This window comes from Polypterus senegalus, chromosome 12, assembly GCF_016835505.1.
Source record: "Polypterus senegalus isolate Bchr_013 chromosome 12, ASM1683550v1, whole genome shotgun sequence".
Classification (NCBI taxonomy): Eukaryota; Metazoa; Chordata; class Cladistia; order Polypteriformes; family Polypteridae; genus Polypterus; species Polypterus senegalus.
This window is the reverse complement of record NC_053165.1, coordinates 158,776,424-158,788,903: the sequence shown is the minus strand read 5'-3', so window position 1 is coordinate 158,788,903 and position 12,480 is coordinate 158,776,424. Positions and strand designations below refer to the sequence as shown.

The 12,480-nt window shown below is 42.8% G+C and overlaps 1 protein-coding gene across 1 annotated transcript in view; it reads left to right on the top strand.

Moving 5' to 3' along the window:
* Positions 1 to 3,751: 3,751 nt before the first annotated feature.
* The window catches only part of il12rb2l (interleukin 12 receptor, beta 2a, like), a 60,066-nt gene continuing 51,337 nt past the window's right edge, over positions 3,752 to 12,480 (top strand). The window contains exons 1-2 of the mRNA XM_039770478.1: positions 3,752 to 4,347; positions 4,490 to 4,569. The gene's annotated coding sequence lies outside the window, so the exon portion shown is untranslated. The remainder of the gene's footprint in view (positions 4,348 to 4,489; positions 4,570 to 12,480) is intronic.

The window sequence follows — 12,480 nt, the reverse complement described above, 5'->3', positions numbered from 1 at the left end:
CGAGGGGAGACTCGAGGAGTTGAGCGGAGATTAGGAGGTGACATTAGTGACACATTTAAAATTATGAGAAGAATTTCCATGTCATGTCATTTTCTACACCTGCTTCATCTCAACAAGCATACGGCACCAGGCAGGAACAACCCATGGACATGTTGTGGGGTAAAAAACCACAGATGCACATCAGGGGTCAGTTTAACAAGGCCGGCGCACGTAACCTGCTTGTCTTTGGACTGCGGGAGGAAACCCACATGGATGAGAACACGCAGACTCCACACAGGGAGGACCTGAGACCACCACTGCCACCGTTCAAGGAAGTAGTCGGCTGGACCCCAGTGGTTACTTTGAATTGCATTCAGCAACAGGAACACGGGGACGCAGTTGGGGACTCGTCCAGGGATAAATGCACACAAATGTTAGAAGGTCTTTGTGTGACGAAGAACCACAGACACATGAAGTAAGCGACCGAGTAGTGCTGCCAGTTTCAATTCTTGCAGTTGGTTTGGCGACATTTCATCTCCTGGTCCTTTTCACCCAATTAACTGTCATTGTGGAATAGAAAAATAACATGAAGACCTCACACAGCTGTTGACCAGGTCAGGAACTGAACTCTGAGCCTTGCTGTTGTGCTGCTCTGCACGTACGTCTCAAGTTCATGAAATAAAACACGAAAACACCCTGAGAGTCTGAGAGCCAACACAGCAGCAGCAGAAGCAGCATCCACCGCCTGGCAGGTCTAAGAGAGAAATGAGAGAAGTGGGAACCGCAGCCATGAGTCAAGTGGGGCCACCAAGGGGGAAAGCGAAAGACACTGAAGAGCAGCGGCCTGCCATCGGCACAGAGCCCACTGGCCAGGGAGGGTCACAGGCCAAAAGCAGAAGTCGAGGACAAGGGACATGAAATAGTGAAAATCATTTGGAGAACTGCTGGAGTACAGCGATGACGACATCGAGACCAAAGCACGGCAACCTCACGGGGCTGACCCCAACCCGGACCCTTGGAGGTCTTCATGTTTAATTGTTTTACAGCACAAGCAACTAAGTGACGGCAGATCTCTGCAAAGCGGTCAAACACTGTTATATAGCGCCTTTCACAGCTGGTCACAGAACAGATATCTGTGTTATATAATGTCTTTCAAATCTATCTATCTATATATCTATCTATCTATTATATAGTGCCTTTCATATCTATCTATCTATCATAGATAGATTTGAAAGGGACTATATGATAGATAGATAGATATGAAAGGCACTATATAATAGATAGATAGATAGATAGATAGATAGATAGATAGATAGATAGATAGATAGATTTGAAAGGCACTATATAATAGATAGATAGATAGATAGATAGATAGATAGATAGATAGATAGATAGATAGATTTGAAAGGCACTATATAATAGATAGATAGATAGATAGATAGATAGATAGATAGATTTGAAAGGCACTATATAATAGATAGATAGATAGATAGATAAATAGATAGATAGATAGATTTGAAAGGCACAATATGATAGATAGATAGATAGATTTGAAAGGCACTATATCTATCTATCTATCTACTGTATCTATCTATCTATCTATCTATCATATAGTGCCTTTCAAATATATCTATCTATCTATCTATCTATCTATCTATCTATCTATCTATCATATAGTGCCTTTCAAATCTATCTATCTATCTATCTATCTATCTATCTATCTATCTATCTATCTATCTATCTATCTATCATATAGTGCCTTTCAAATCTATCTATCTATCTATCTATCTATCTATCTATCTATCTATCTATCTATCTATCTATCTATCTATCTATCATTTCTGCCCAAACCAGTTCTGCAATTCTCATTCATCTGATATAAAACTCCGGTCATTCAATAGAATTCCTCCAAAAAACTTCCAGTGAAAGTTATGAGGCTTTTGCTATATTTTTAATCACAACATTAATGATATTAGGAATAATATAGTACACCCCATCCCAAAGGTGATCCTATTAAATCCCGGTATTCCATTCTAAGTGAATTAAATTCTTTCACCAGGATAGATTTACCTTAGCGATGTAGAGTAATTTCTCAACTGAGACCCTCCACCTGTTCTTGACCCAATGCCAACGGAGTTTTTTTCAGATAAGTATCTGATGTGCTGACTGAGAGTTTGCTTGACATAATAAACTGATTATGAGATACGGGGGTCTTCCCAGACTGTCTTAAGGCTGCTGCTATTAAACCCCTGCTCAAGAAAGATAATCTCGACTCCTCTGTTTGTGACAATTTTAGACTGATTTCTAAGCTGCCTTTCTTACGTGAAATCCTAGAAAAGGCCGTCACTACGCAGCTAAATGATCACCTGAATAAACCTGCTGTTCTTGACAAGTTTCCGTCGGGTTTTAGAACATGTTGTTGTTGATATGTGAATGAATTATTACGAGTTACATAATTCTCCTTCACTTATGATTCAGCAATGAAACGTCTTATTTGAATTAAGCATCTTAAAAGAGTTAACACGCTTTGTGTATGGAAACAGGACAATGGCATCATGTGAAATATATAATCATCTTTTTCATTTCTAGATAATTATATATTTATATAGAAATGATTTTACATTTATGGATAATTATATATAAATTGATTAATGCTGACAATACTGTATATATATATATATATTTCTATACAGACACACCTATACAGTATATCAGTTACTAAATGATGTACAGTATTTGTGTTCGGTCACAGCAGATCCATCCACGCCAGACTGCAGATTCTCTCAAGCCGGTTGTTTCTATGACCCCGCCACATGCTTGCTGTTTTTCACGCTTTATTGACGATTCCTCCAATCAAAACGCAGCATTCACTAGACCCCTCCCTCTGCTCCTCCCCCTCCCTTTTGACGGCTGACATGACTGTTTTCATTTCTTTGCGTATTTCGTGTTGCATGCAGGGTCACTTAAATTAATGAGTGTAGAAATAATTTAATAGATATATGAAGCAGCCTGACACGTCAGGCATATTTCATAACACATTCAATGATTTATGTTCCCATGTTGTTACTTTTTATTAATTTATTATCACATTTCACAATGCTGTAACGTGCACCGAGATGGAAACAGCGAGACGCACACCGAATGGGAGTCAAGCCCACTAACAGGCGCGTTTATTTCACGACAAATGATTCACAGTCGCTGTCCTAGCAAAGTCTCTGACAAACTGACAAACGCCCCGTAAAAATGACAGTCCCTTCAACGAGACAGGCCATTCCGTTCTCGTAGTGTTCCCCGATCATCGTCCAGCGTCGCGTGTGCTGTCCCTTTCCGCCCTCCACTCCCGTTATATTTGCGGGTCTGTATTTATAACACAGGTTTAGGGTCTCCACCCGTCATCTCGAGCCTTCCCGGACCTGTAAGGAATAACGAGAAATAAGCCGAGCTCAGCACACCTGTGATCATCTGGCCGTCAATCACCTGCCCAGTCCCGCCCATCTCCAGGGTAAACAGTGCTGATTGGCTACTACAAGACATTCATTTGTGTCTTTAATTCATTTTGTCCGAACTATTCCACCATAGGTGTGACGGTTGTGGACTTGGGGTGGTTCTTGGAGGTTTGTTTGTTTCTTACGCACACTGCCGATTTGGTCCAGCGTTGCCCCTTCCTCTGCCGTGATGTCGTATGATGGCATGTGCCGCCGCCCCAACCCGTTTCTTTTTCGCGTTAGGAGTTTTTGACTTTAATAGAGAGATGCATTGTGGGAAAAGATTAGTTTCGATTTCCCGGTTTGAAAGTACTGTACTGCGAGGAGGAAAATAAAAGAAGCGATAAAGTAATAAGTGAAGCCTTTGTGTGAATACGTGATGAAATGTGACACAGCTGTCATAAAAAAACACAAAAGTGTCACTGTAGGCATTTGCTGCGATAGCCGCCCCCGCGTACTTTTAAGCAGTGCTGAGTCGCGAAGTCCTGTCAATGAGTTGAAGTGCAGACCCTTGCCTTTCTTTTGCTTTTTTCGATTTTAGCACACAAAGTTGTGTGTTTATTTAACTCATTTGTTAAGCTGATTATTTGCCAAGTTCATCTGGGCGCTCGCGTGCAAGTCGGGGTGAGGAGGCGATCGCTCCGGATGTCCGCTTTAAATTCGGAAGGATTGCGCAGCGCTCGTCTCGAGCCGTGCCCGGAGGTGCCGCTCGTCTTCCCCCTTCACTTGAACGTCGCAACCGGGGCAGCGGGGTTTGTCGCGCAGTAACCGATGGATGAATCAAAAATAAATAATAATAAACGAAAACAACAAATCCGAGGGAGTGTCGCGCTTGAACGGCGGCACGCAGCGCTTTGAGAGAAAGTATCGGAGCGGCACAGCAGTGAGTACGGAGCCTTCATCCGCCGGTGGTCGGGCTGGGGTGGGGGGGTCTTTATACAAAGAGCTTCAAAACGCAAGGTGGGGTGTCAACCCCGAGTAAGTCACCTCCGTGGCTGATTTCTGGACCTTTCTCCGCCCAATAGGTCAGCCCGATTCCTTTGGACGATGAACAGCGGTGAAGATTTTCATGAAGGTGTAACACAATCCAACACGAGCATTTTTGGTAAGTCTGACCGCACTTTTTGACTCCGTACAAAAAAATAAAAAAGAAGAAGACGATGACTGTCGATTTTTATTAAGACTTCAAACCGCTTTGTGACGTTAAATGAACATTTCTATCCAGGACTGCAATCTTTATTGACCCGCCTCGTATTTTAAAGTGTGGATCTCGGTAGCTGCTTCTCCACACGTGCTGAGATATTGACGGAAATAAACGTTTACGTAAAATGAGCAAATAATTCAATCCAAACCCAAAGTCCCTTTGCGCTGATTTTAAATTTTTAGTCCAATCTGCTTAGTCCTGAGCAGGGATACGTTGATGGTCTGCCAGTGCCTATGCCAGCTAGCGTAGGGTGCAAGGCAGGAAGAAACCTGCCAGCCCATAGATAGATAGACAGATAGACACTTTATTAATCCCAGGGGGAAATTCCCATACTCCAGCAGCAGCATACTGATACAAAACAATATTAAATTAAAGAGTGATAACAATGCAGGTATAACAGACAATAACTTTGTATAATGTTAACGTTTACTCCCCCCTGATGGAACTGAAGAGTCACATAGTGTGGGGTCTCCTCAGTCTGTCGGTGGAGCAGGACGGTGACAGCAGTCTGTCGCTGAAGCTGCTCCTCTGTCTGGAGATGATCCTGTTCAGTGGATTCTCCATGATTGACAGGAGTCTGCTCAGCGCCCGTCGTTCTGCCACAGATGTCAAACTGTCCAGCTCCGTGCCTACAATAGAGCCTGCCTTCCTCACCATTTTGTCCAGGCGTGAGGCGTCCCTCTTCTTTATGCTGCCTCCCCAGCACACCACCGCGTAGAAGAGGGCGCTCGCCACAACCGTCTGATAGAACATCTGCAGCATCTTATTGCAGATGTTGAAGGACGCCAGCCTTCTAATGAAGTATAGTCGGCTCTGACCTTTCTTACACAGAGCATCAGTATTGGCAGTCCAGTCCAGTTTATCATCCAGCTGCACTCCCAGGTATTTATAGATCTGCACCCTCTGCACAGTCACCTCTGATGATCACGGGGTCCATGAGGGGTCTTGGCCTCCTAAAATCCACCACCAGCTCCTTGGTTTTGCTTGGGGTTTGTTTCCTTCCTTGTGCCCTGTGTTGGCTGGCATTCGCTCCTGCAGACCCCCGTGACCCTGTAGTTAGGATATAGTGGGTTGGATAATGGATGGGTGGACGGACCGCTAACTTATTGGCGCCTCTGCAGAGAACAGCAGCAGCGATGAGGACCTGTTGGGCTCACATGCGCCCCCTTCAGGTTGGCACGGTACTGTCTGCCTCACTCACTCTGTGCCTTTTCACTGCGGTTTTATATCCGATCAGTGAGATTAAATATGTCACACACATTCATTAAAGATATGAGCCAGACTGGAAAGTCAGGGTGTTTAATAATCGTGTCTGCAAACCTTAGATTGGCGACATACAGAGAGACAGCGACAGGCACGCGCCAATCGCAGGCATCAACCCGGGTGTGAGAAGAGCGCAGTCCGAGGTGAGGCGAGGCTCGTTGCTGCTGCACCTCGCGTTTCTGTCTTGTAGTTGAACGGGAAATGCGCCAACTCAGCGATTTTGACTATAAAAATGATCAAAATTATTGGAATCATACAGGAAACGAATTTATCGCACAGACCGGTGGACACATTTATGTTATGTTATCATTATTAGTTTTTTTTACTTTTCATGATGACTGCCCTGACCGCACGTCCCCGCAGAAGACGTTTGTGTTGAGTATTTAATTACACCACTTAGTGGGCAGAGAGGTTCGTCCAGCACCCTAATTAGATTTGATAAACTTTATTAATCCTTGGGGGGAATTCAAATGCATACAGCAGCTGAAGCATAAAAAAAAAAAAAACGCAGACTCCCAGGATAAATAATCTAGCCAATCAATCAATTAGTTAATCAATAAATAAAAATAGACGTGACGATTACGTCAAGTGGAAGCATTGAATTGTGTATGAGCGGTGGGCAGAAAAGACCCCCAGAGGCGCTTCTCGGCACATTGTGGTGGAATGAGTCTGTGGCTGAAAGTGCTCAGAGACAGCGCCTCCTGGAGGGGATTTTACAGGATGGCATCTAATTAGGTGCATTGGCGATTCTAAATTGTCCCAAGTGTGTGCTTGGTGTGTGTGTGCCATGCGGTGGGCTGGCACCCTGCCTGGGGTTTGTTTCCTGCCTTGCGCCTTGTGTTGGCTGGCATTGGCTCCAGCAGACCCCCGTGACCCTGTAGTTAGGAAATAGCGGGTTGGATAATGGATGGATGGCATCCAATTTTGCCACCGTTGTCTTTTTCCACAGCAGTGTCCGGGGTGCACCCGGTGATGGCGCAGGCTTTCCTGATAAGTTTGTTCAGGCCTTGTGCTTCTTTAGAGTTCAGGTTTGCTTCTCCAGGAGGCCACAATGCAGAGCACCACATTGGCTACTATGGACTGGTTTGTTTGCTGCACACATCAGTAGACCCGAGTCACCTTAGCAAGTCCAGCGTCACTGTGTTGTCACACCAGTCCGGCTTACTGGTCCTTGCAGCTCTGCACCACTTCCTGAGTGGTGAGTGGACTCGGAGGCTCCTTGCCAAGCCAGGGGTCCACCAGCAGCTCTTTTGTCTCAGTGATGTTGAGTCGCAGGTTGTTGTCCCTGCACCACATGACAAAGTCCTCCACGACTTTCCTGTACTCCCACTTGTCTCCATTATTAATGCAGCCTACTGCAGAGGAGTCATCCGAAAATTTCTGCTGGTGGCAAGCGCCGGTGTTGAACTGGAAGTCCGTTGTGTGGCGAGTAAACAGGAATGGAGGCAGGACAGTCCCCTGAGGTGCTCCGGTGTTACACGCCACCATTTCTGACACACTGTCCCCGAGCCCTGTCTGGTGGTCAAGGAGTCCGTGGTCCAGGAGATCGTGGGGGCCTTCAGCTTTTTCCACAGATGATGAAGCAGAATGGTGTTAAAGGCACCGGAAGAGTCAAAGGACACAATCCTGACTGGGGTGGCGGCTTTGTCCAGGTGGATTTGGGCTCGGTGGGTCATGAAGATCAGAACGTCCTCCACACCTGCGTGTGTGTGTGTGTGTGGGAGGCAAACAGCAGATGTTCTGAAACCAGGGGTCCGAGATGTCTCAGGACCAGCTGCAGAAGGGTCTTCATGAAATAAGAGCTGCAACTCTTCATTTCTCTCCCCCTGACCCGAGCCCTCTGATGCTCCCACTAGACTTGATCATATTGCCATCCTCACTGGGCAAAAGAGTGGCGTCCTCTTTGATTTCTTGTTTTATTTTGGCATCTTGCTGATGATTAATGCATCTGAACAGTTGTGTTTCTGAATATACAAGGTGAGACACAAAAAGAGATAGATAGATAGATAGATGAAAGGCACTATATAATAGATAGATAGATAGATAGGAAAGGCACTATATAATAAATAGATAAATAGATAGATAATGTGAAAGGCACTATATAATGATAGATAGATAGATAGACGTGAAAGGCACTATATAACAGATAGATAGATAGTTATGAAAGGCACTATATAATAGACTAGCAAAATAGTGTGTTAAAGAAGTTATGAAAAAGAAAAGGAAACATTTTAAAAATAACGTAACATGATTGTCAAAGTAATTGTTTTGTGTATTTGGTGGCAGCGTCACAAAGTTATTTTTGTCTGCTGCATCAGAAAATGTACCACGACGTCTGACACACCTTGTTTTTAGTGTTTTCTCACAGCTTGGATTGCTGCTGTCATAATGGGTTTGAGTCTACATATATATATATATACAATGGTGTGAAAAACTATTTGCCCCCTTCCTGATTTCTTATTCTTTTGCATGTTTGTCACACAAAATGTTTCTGATCATCAAACACATTTAACCATTAGTCAAATATAACACAAGTAAACACAAATGCAGTTTTAAATGATGGTTTTATTATTTAGGGAGAAAAAATCCAAACCTACATGGCCCTGTGTGAAAAATTAATTGCCCCCTGAACCTAATAACTGGTTGGGCCACCCTTAGCAGCAATAACTGCAATCAAGCGTTTGCGATAACTTGCAATGAGTCTTTTACGGCGCTCTGGAGGAATTTTGGCCCACTCATCTTTGCAGAATTGTTGTAATTCAACCAGTTATTAGGTTCAGGGGGCAATTACTTTTTCACACAGGGCCATGTAGGTTTGGATTTTTTCTCCTAAATAATAAAAACCATCATTTAAAACTGCATTTTGTGTTTACTTGTGTTATATTTGACTAATGGTTAAATGAGTTTGATAATCAGAAACATTTTGTGTGACAAGCATGCAAAAGAATAAGAAATCAGGAAGGGGGCAAATAGTTTTTCACACCACTGTATATATATATATATATACCTATCTATATCATACTGTATAAACACACACATACATACAAATAAACACACACAAGTTATATATATGTGTGTGTGTATATATATATGTATGTGTCTATATGTGTGTGTATAGCTTTGGTCACTGAGTGCAAGGGAAAAATAATAAAATGTAGTCTATAAGTTATTAAACAGTAAAACATTAACGTTTTAAGAAGTACAGGTACATTGAGCACTACTGGAGTGGTTTCGGCTAAACTACATTGTAAGGACGGTGTAACACAACAGGTAAGTAACTAACAGCAGCTAAAATGTATATGGATCATCTCTCGGTAGTTGATCCCTTTTGAAAGGCGCTACACGACGGCTGTGGTATAGAAATGACATTTTCTATGTGAACGTTCAAATTTCTGCCTCTGGTAATGTGCCTTACCGGCAATTAAAGAAAATTAGTTTTGTGTCCTCTGCAGTGTTAAGAGAGAAAGGCTTTGGTTTGGGATAAAAGGAAAAAAGGTGTAAAGAAAGGAAAGTTGCGTTTTTCTTTTATATAGTATAGAGATGTGTTCGCTGACGTTATGATCGCCTTTTGGGGACAGTCGTGGGTCTTGTGTAGACTGGTGAGACGTCCCCGCCATTAATCGGCTGTGATGGCACTGTCAGTCCTCCACTCGTATGCGTGTCTTCATAATCCGAGCTGAGGACCTGATAATCGTATACGTGCAAAAGTAACTGCGAATCGCCTTAATATTAGTTTGCCGCGGTGTAGAAAAGGGGTCCCGTGTTTGCACTTGTCTGGGCTATAGCGCAGGGGGAGGATGAAAAAAAATTAAAAGTGCTCACTTTGACTTAAAGCAGAAGCGCAGTCAGCGTCTCAAAGGCCGGCACAGCTATGCACGCGCGCTGGCTGCTCGACTTTTGCTGGACAGGAGACCCCAGTTTTTGTACACACGTTCATGATATCAAAAGTCTCAGCGCTCTTTGGAGGTTATTCATATATTATATATATATATATATATAGCAAAATACCAGCTACCAGCGGAGAAGTAGTGTGTTAAAGAAGTAATGAAAAAGAAAAGGAAACATTTTAATAATAACGTAACATGATTGACATTGTCATTGTCATGAGTGTTGCTGTCATATATATATATATATATATATATATATACACACACACATAAACATATATATACATATACACACATATATACAGTATATATACATATACATCCACATGTATGTATATATATATATGTGCAAAAAAATCAAGGCTTCCATCGGGTAGTCTTTTGAAATGAAATTTTCCTCCAATCAGTCGTAGCAATGCACTTTCTTCCGACTGTTACATTTTTGTAACTCTGATGCGCTGATCAATGTAATCGGTGTACCAGGAAATCATGCATTGACAGAAGTTCCCCTTTGCTTGTAATACAAAGTGTGATTAAATGCATTATTTTTTAACGCGTTATGGAGCACATGCATCAAAGCTTCTCAGCTGTGCTTGTGCTAAGAAAAGGAAAGATTTTAAAAATAACGTAACACGATTGTCAATGTAACCTTTTGTAAGTAGTGCCTGGAGGATTCAGTGTGGAGAAACTCGAGAGACAGCGTGTGTATTCACTTGTGCATTTTTCTGTGAGTATTTGGTGGCAGTCTGACGAAGTTGCTTCGAAGACGGCGTTAGCCGCGGAGTTCAGCTCAGAGCGAAATGAGATGAATGGGAGGGGAGATGATGACGTGACTCCCCACCCGCCTTAACTGTCAATCCCCCACAAACACAGTCTCTCTGAATTTGCATAAGCACACAACCTTCACCTGCAATTTTAACTTAGTTATAAAGTGATCAAAACTCTCGTTTATATCCTGCGTCCTCTCATTAAACTTGTATCCTGCATTACCCGTGGGCATGAGAAACCCCAGCGGCAGCCTGTCTATGAACTTAATTTAAACTTTAGGTTCACACCTTGCTTTCTTTCCGAAGTAGCGGCACTCATGAATATGGTAGTATATGTCACTCGCTCGCTTCTTATTGTTTTGCTGCCTTCTCAATTATATAATGCATGTTTTCCTCAGCGCTTTTTGGAGGTCTTCCTGGTTTTCTACGTACTGCGTTGACAGTCAGTTCACGTGATTACGCGGGAGGCGTGATGATGTCACACGAAACTCCGCCCCCCACAGCCATTGAGCTCAACTCCATTACATTATATGGAGAAAAATACCTTCCAGTTATGACCATTACGCGTAGAATTTCGAAATGAAACCTGCCCAACTTTTGTGAGTAAGCTGTAAGGAATGAGCCTTCCAAATTTCAGCCTTCTACCTACACGGGAAGTTGGAGAATTAGTGATGAGTCAGTCAGTCGGTCAGTGAGGGCTTTGCCTTTTATTAGTATAAATAGACAGAGATAGATAGACGTGAAAGGCACTATATAATAGATAGCTAAATAGATAGATAATGTGAAAGGCACTATATAATAGATAGATAGATAGGTAGATAGATAGATATTTTAGTATAGATAGATTGATTGATTGATTGATAGATACTTTATTAATCCCAAGGGGAAATTCCCATACTCCAGCAGCAGCATACTGATAAAGAACAATATTCAATTAAAGAGTGATAACAATGCAGGTATAACAGACAATAACTTTGTATAATGTTAACGTTTAAGGGGTGGAGGGGAAGAGTCGCGTAGTGTGAGGGAGGAACGATCTCCTCAGAAATCTCCTTAAAATAACCGGATTGGTAAAAAAACCAATATTTCTTGATGACTTCCAGCGTTCTACACGTGGTCACCTTCTCTATCCCCCCATCCCTGATCTCTACACCACTCCAGGCGTATCGTCCATTGATTGAAACAGCGCTGGGAGTCTTCTTGCTTGAGGTTCTTTCACAGGTTTGCCGTTTCTTACTTCACTTCATCCATTGAAGACAAATGTCTTCCCTTCAGGTCACTTTTGATTTTCGGGAACAAGTAAAAAAAAAAAATCACAGGGAACTAAACTGGGCGAATAGGGAGGAAGATCGAGGACAGGAATGGCTTTTACGGAAAAAGTAGTACAATGATTTCAAATAATCCAATTCACCGTTTTGATGTTTTCGTCCATCCGAGACGAGCGCGGGTGACCCAGGCGTTGAATGTCTTCCACATTTTCTTGTCCTTGCTTGAAACGTTTGCTTGAAACTGTTAACTCCGTACACTGTTTTTATCACTTCATAAGTTTCAGTGGCCATTTTGTTCAGTTTCGTGAGAAATTTGTTGTTGATTCGCTGTTCGATTTTTTTTTTTCCACCCGACATTATAGCGGGAACTCGTGTAGCGATTGTTGTGCAAATCCAGACTGGGCTCTTCACAGTATATACCCGAGCCGGTTGTCGGTTCGAGAGGGCGTGTAGGAGAGGATATAGTTCTAGGATTCACGTTCGGCCGACCTCCAGATGGTTTTCCAGGAAAGCCCCAAGCCCAGTCCGGTTATTTTTCTGGACTCGCCTTGTATACGTTAAGTAATCTTGTAGAAGCTTTACCTCATTAGACTGCAGGATTTCTAAATGTTTCAGAAAATCTGCTTA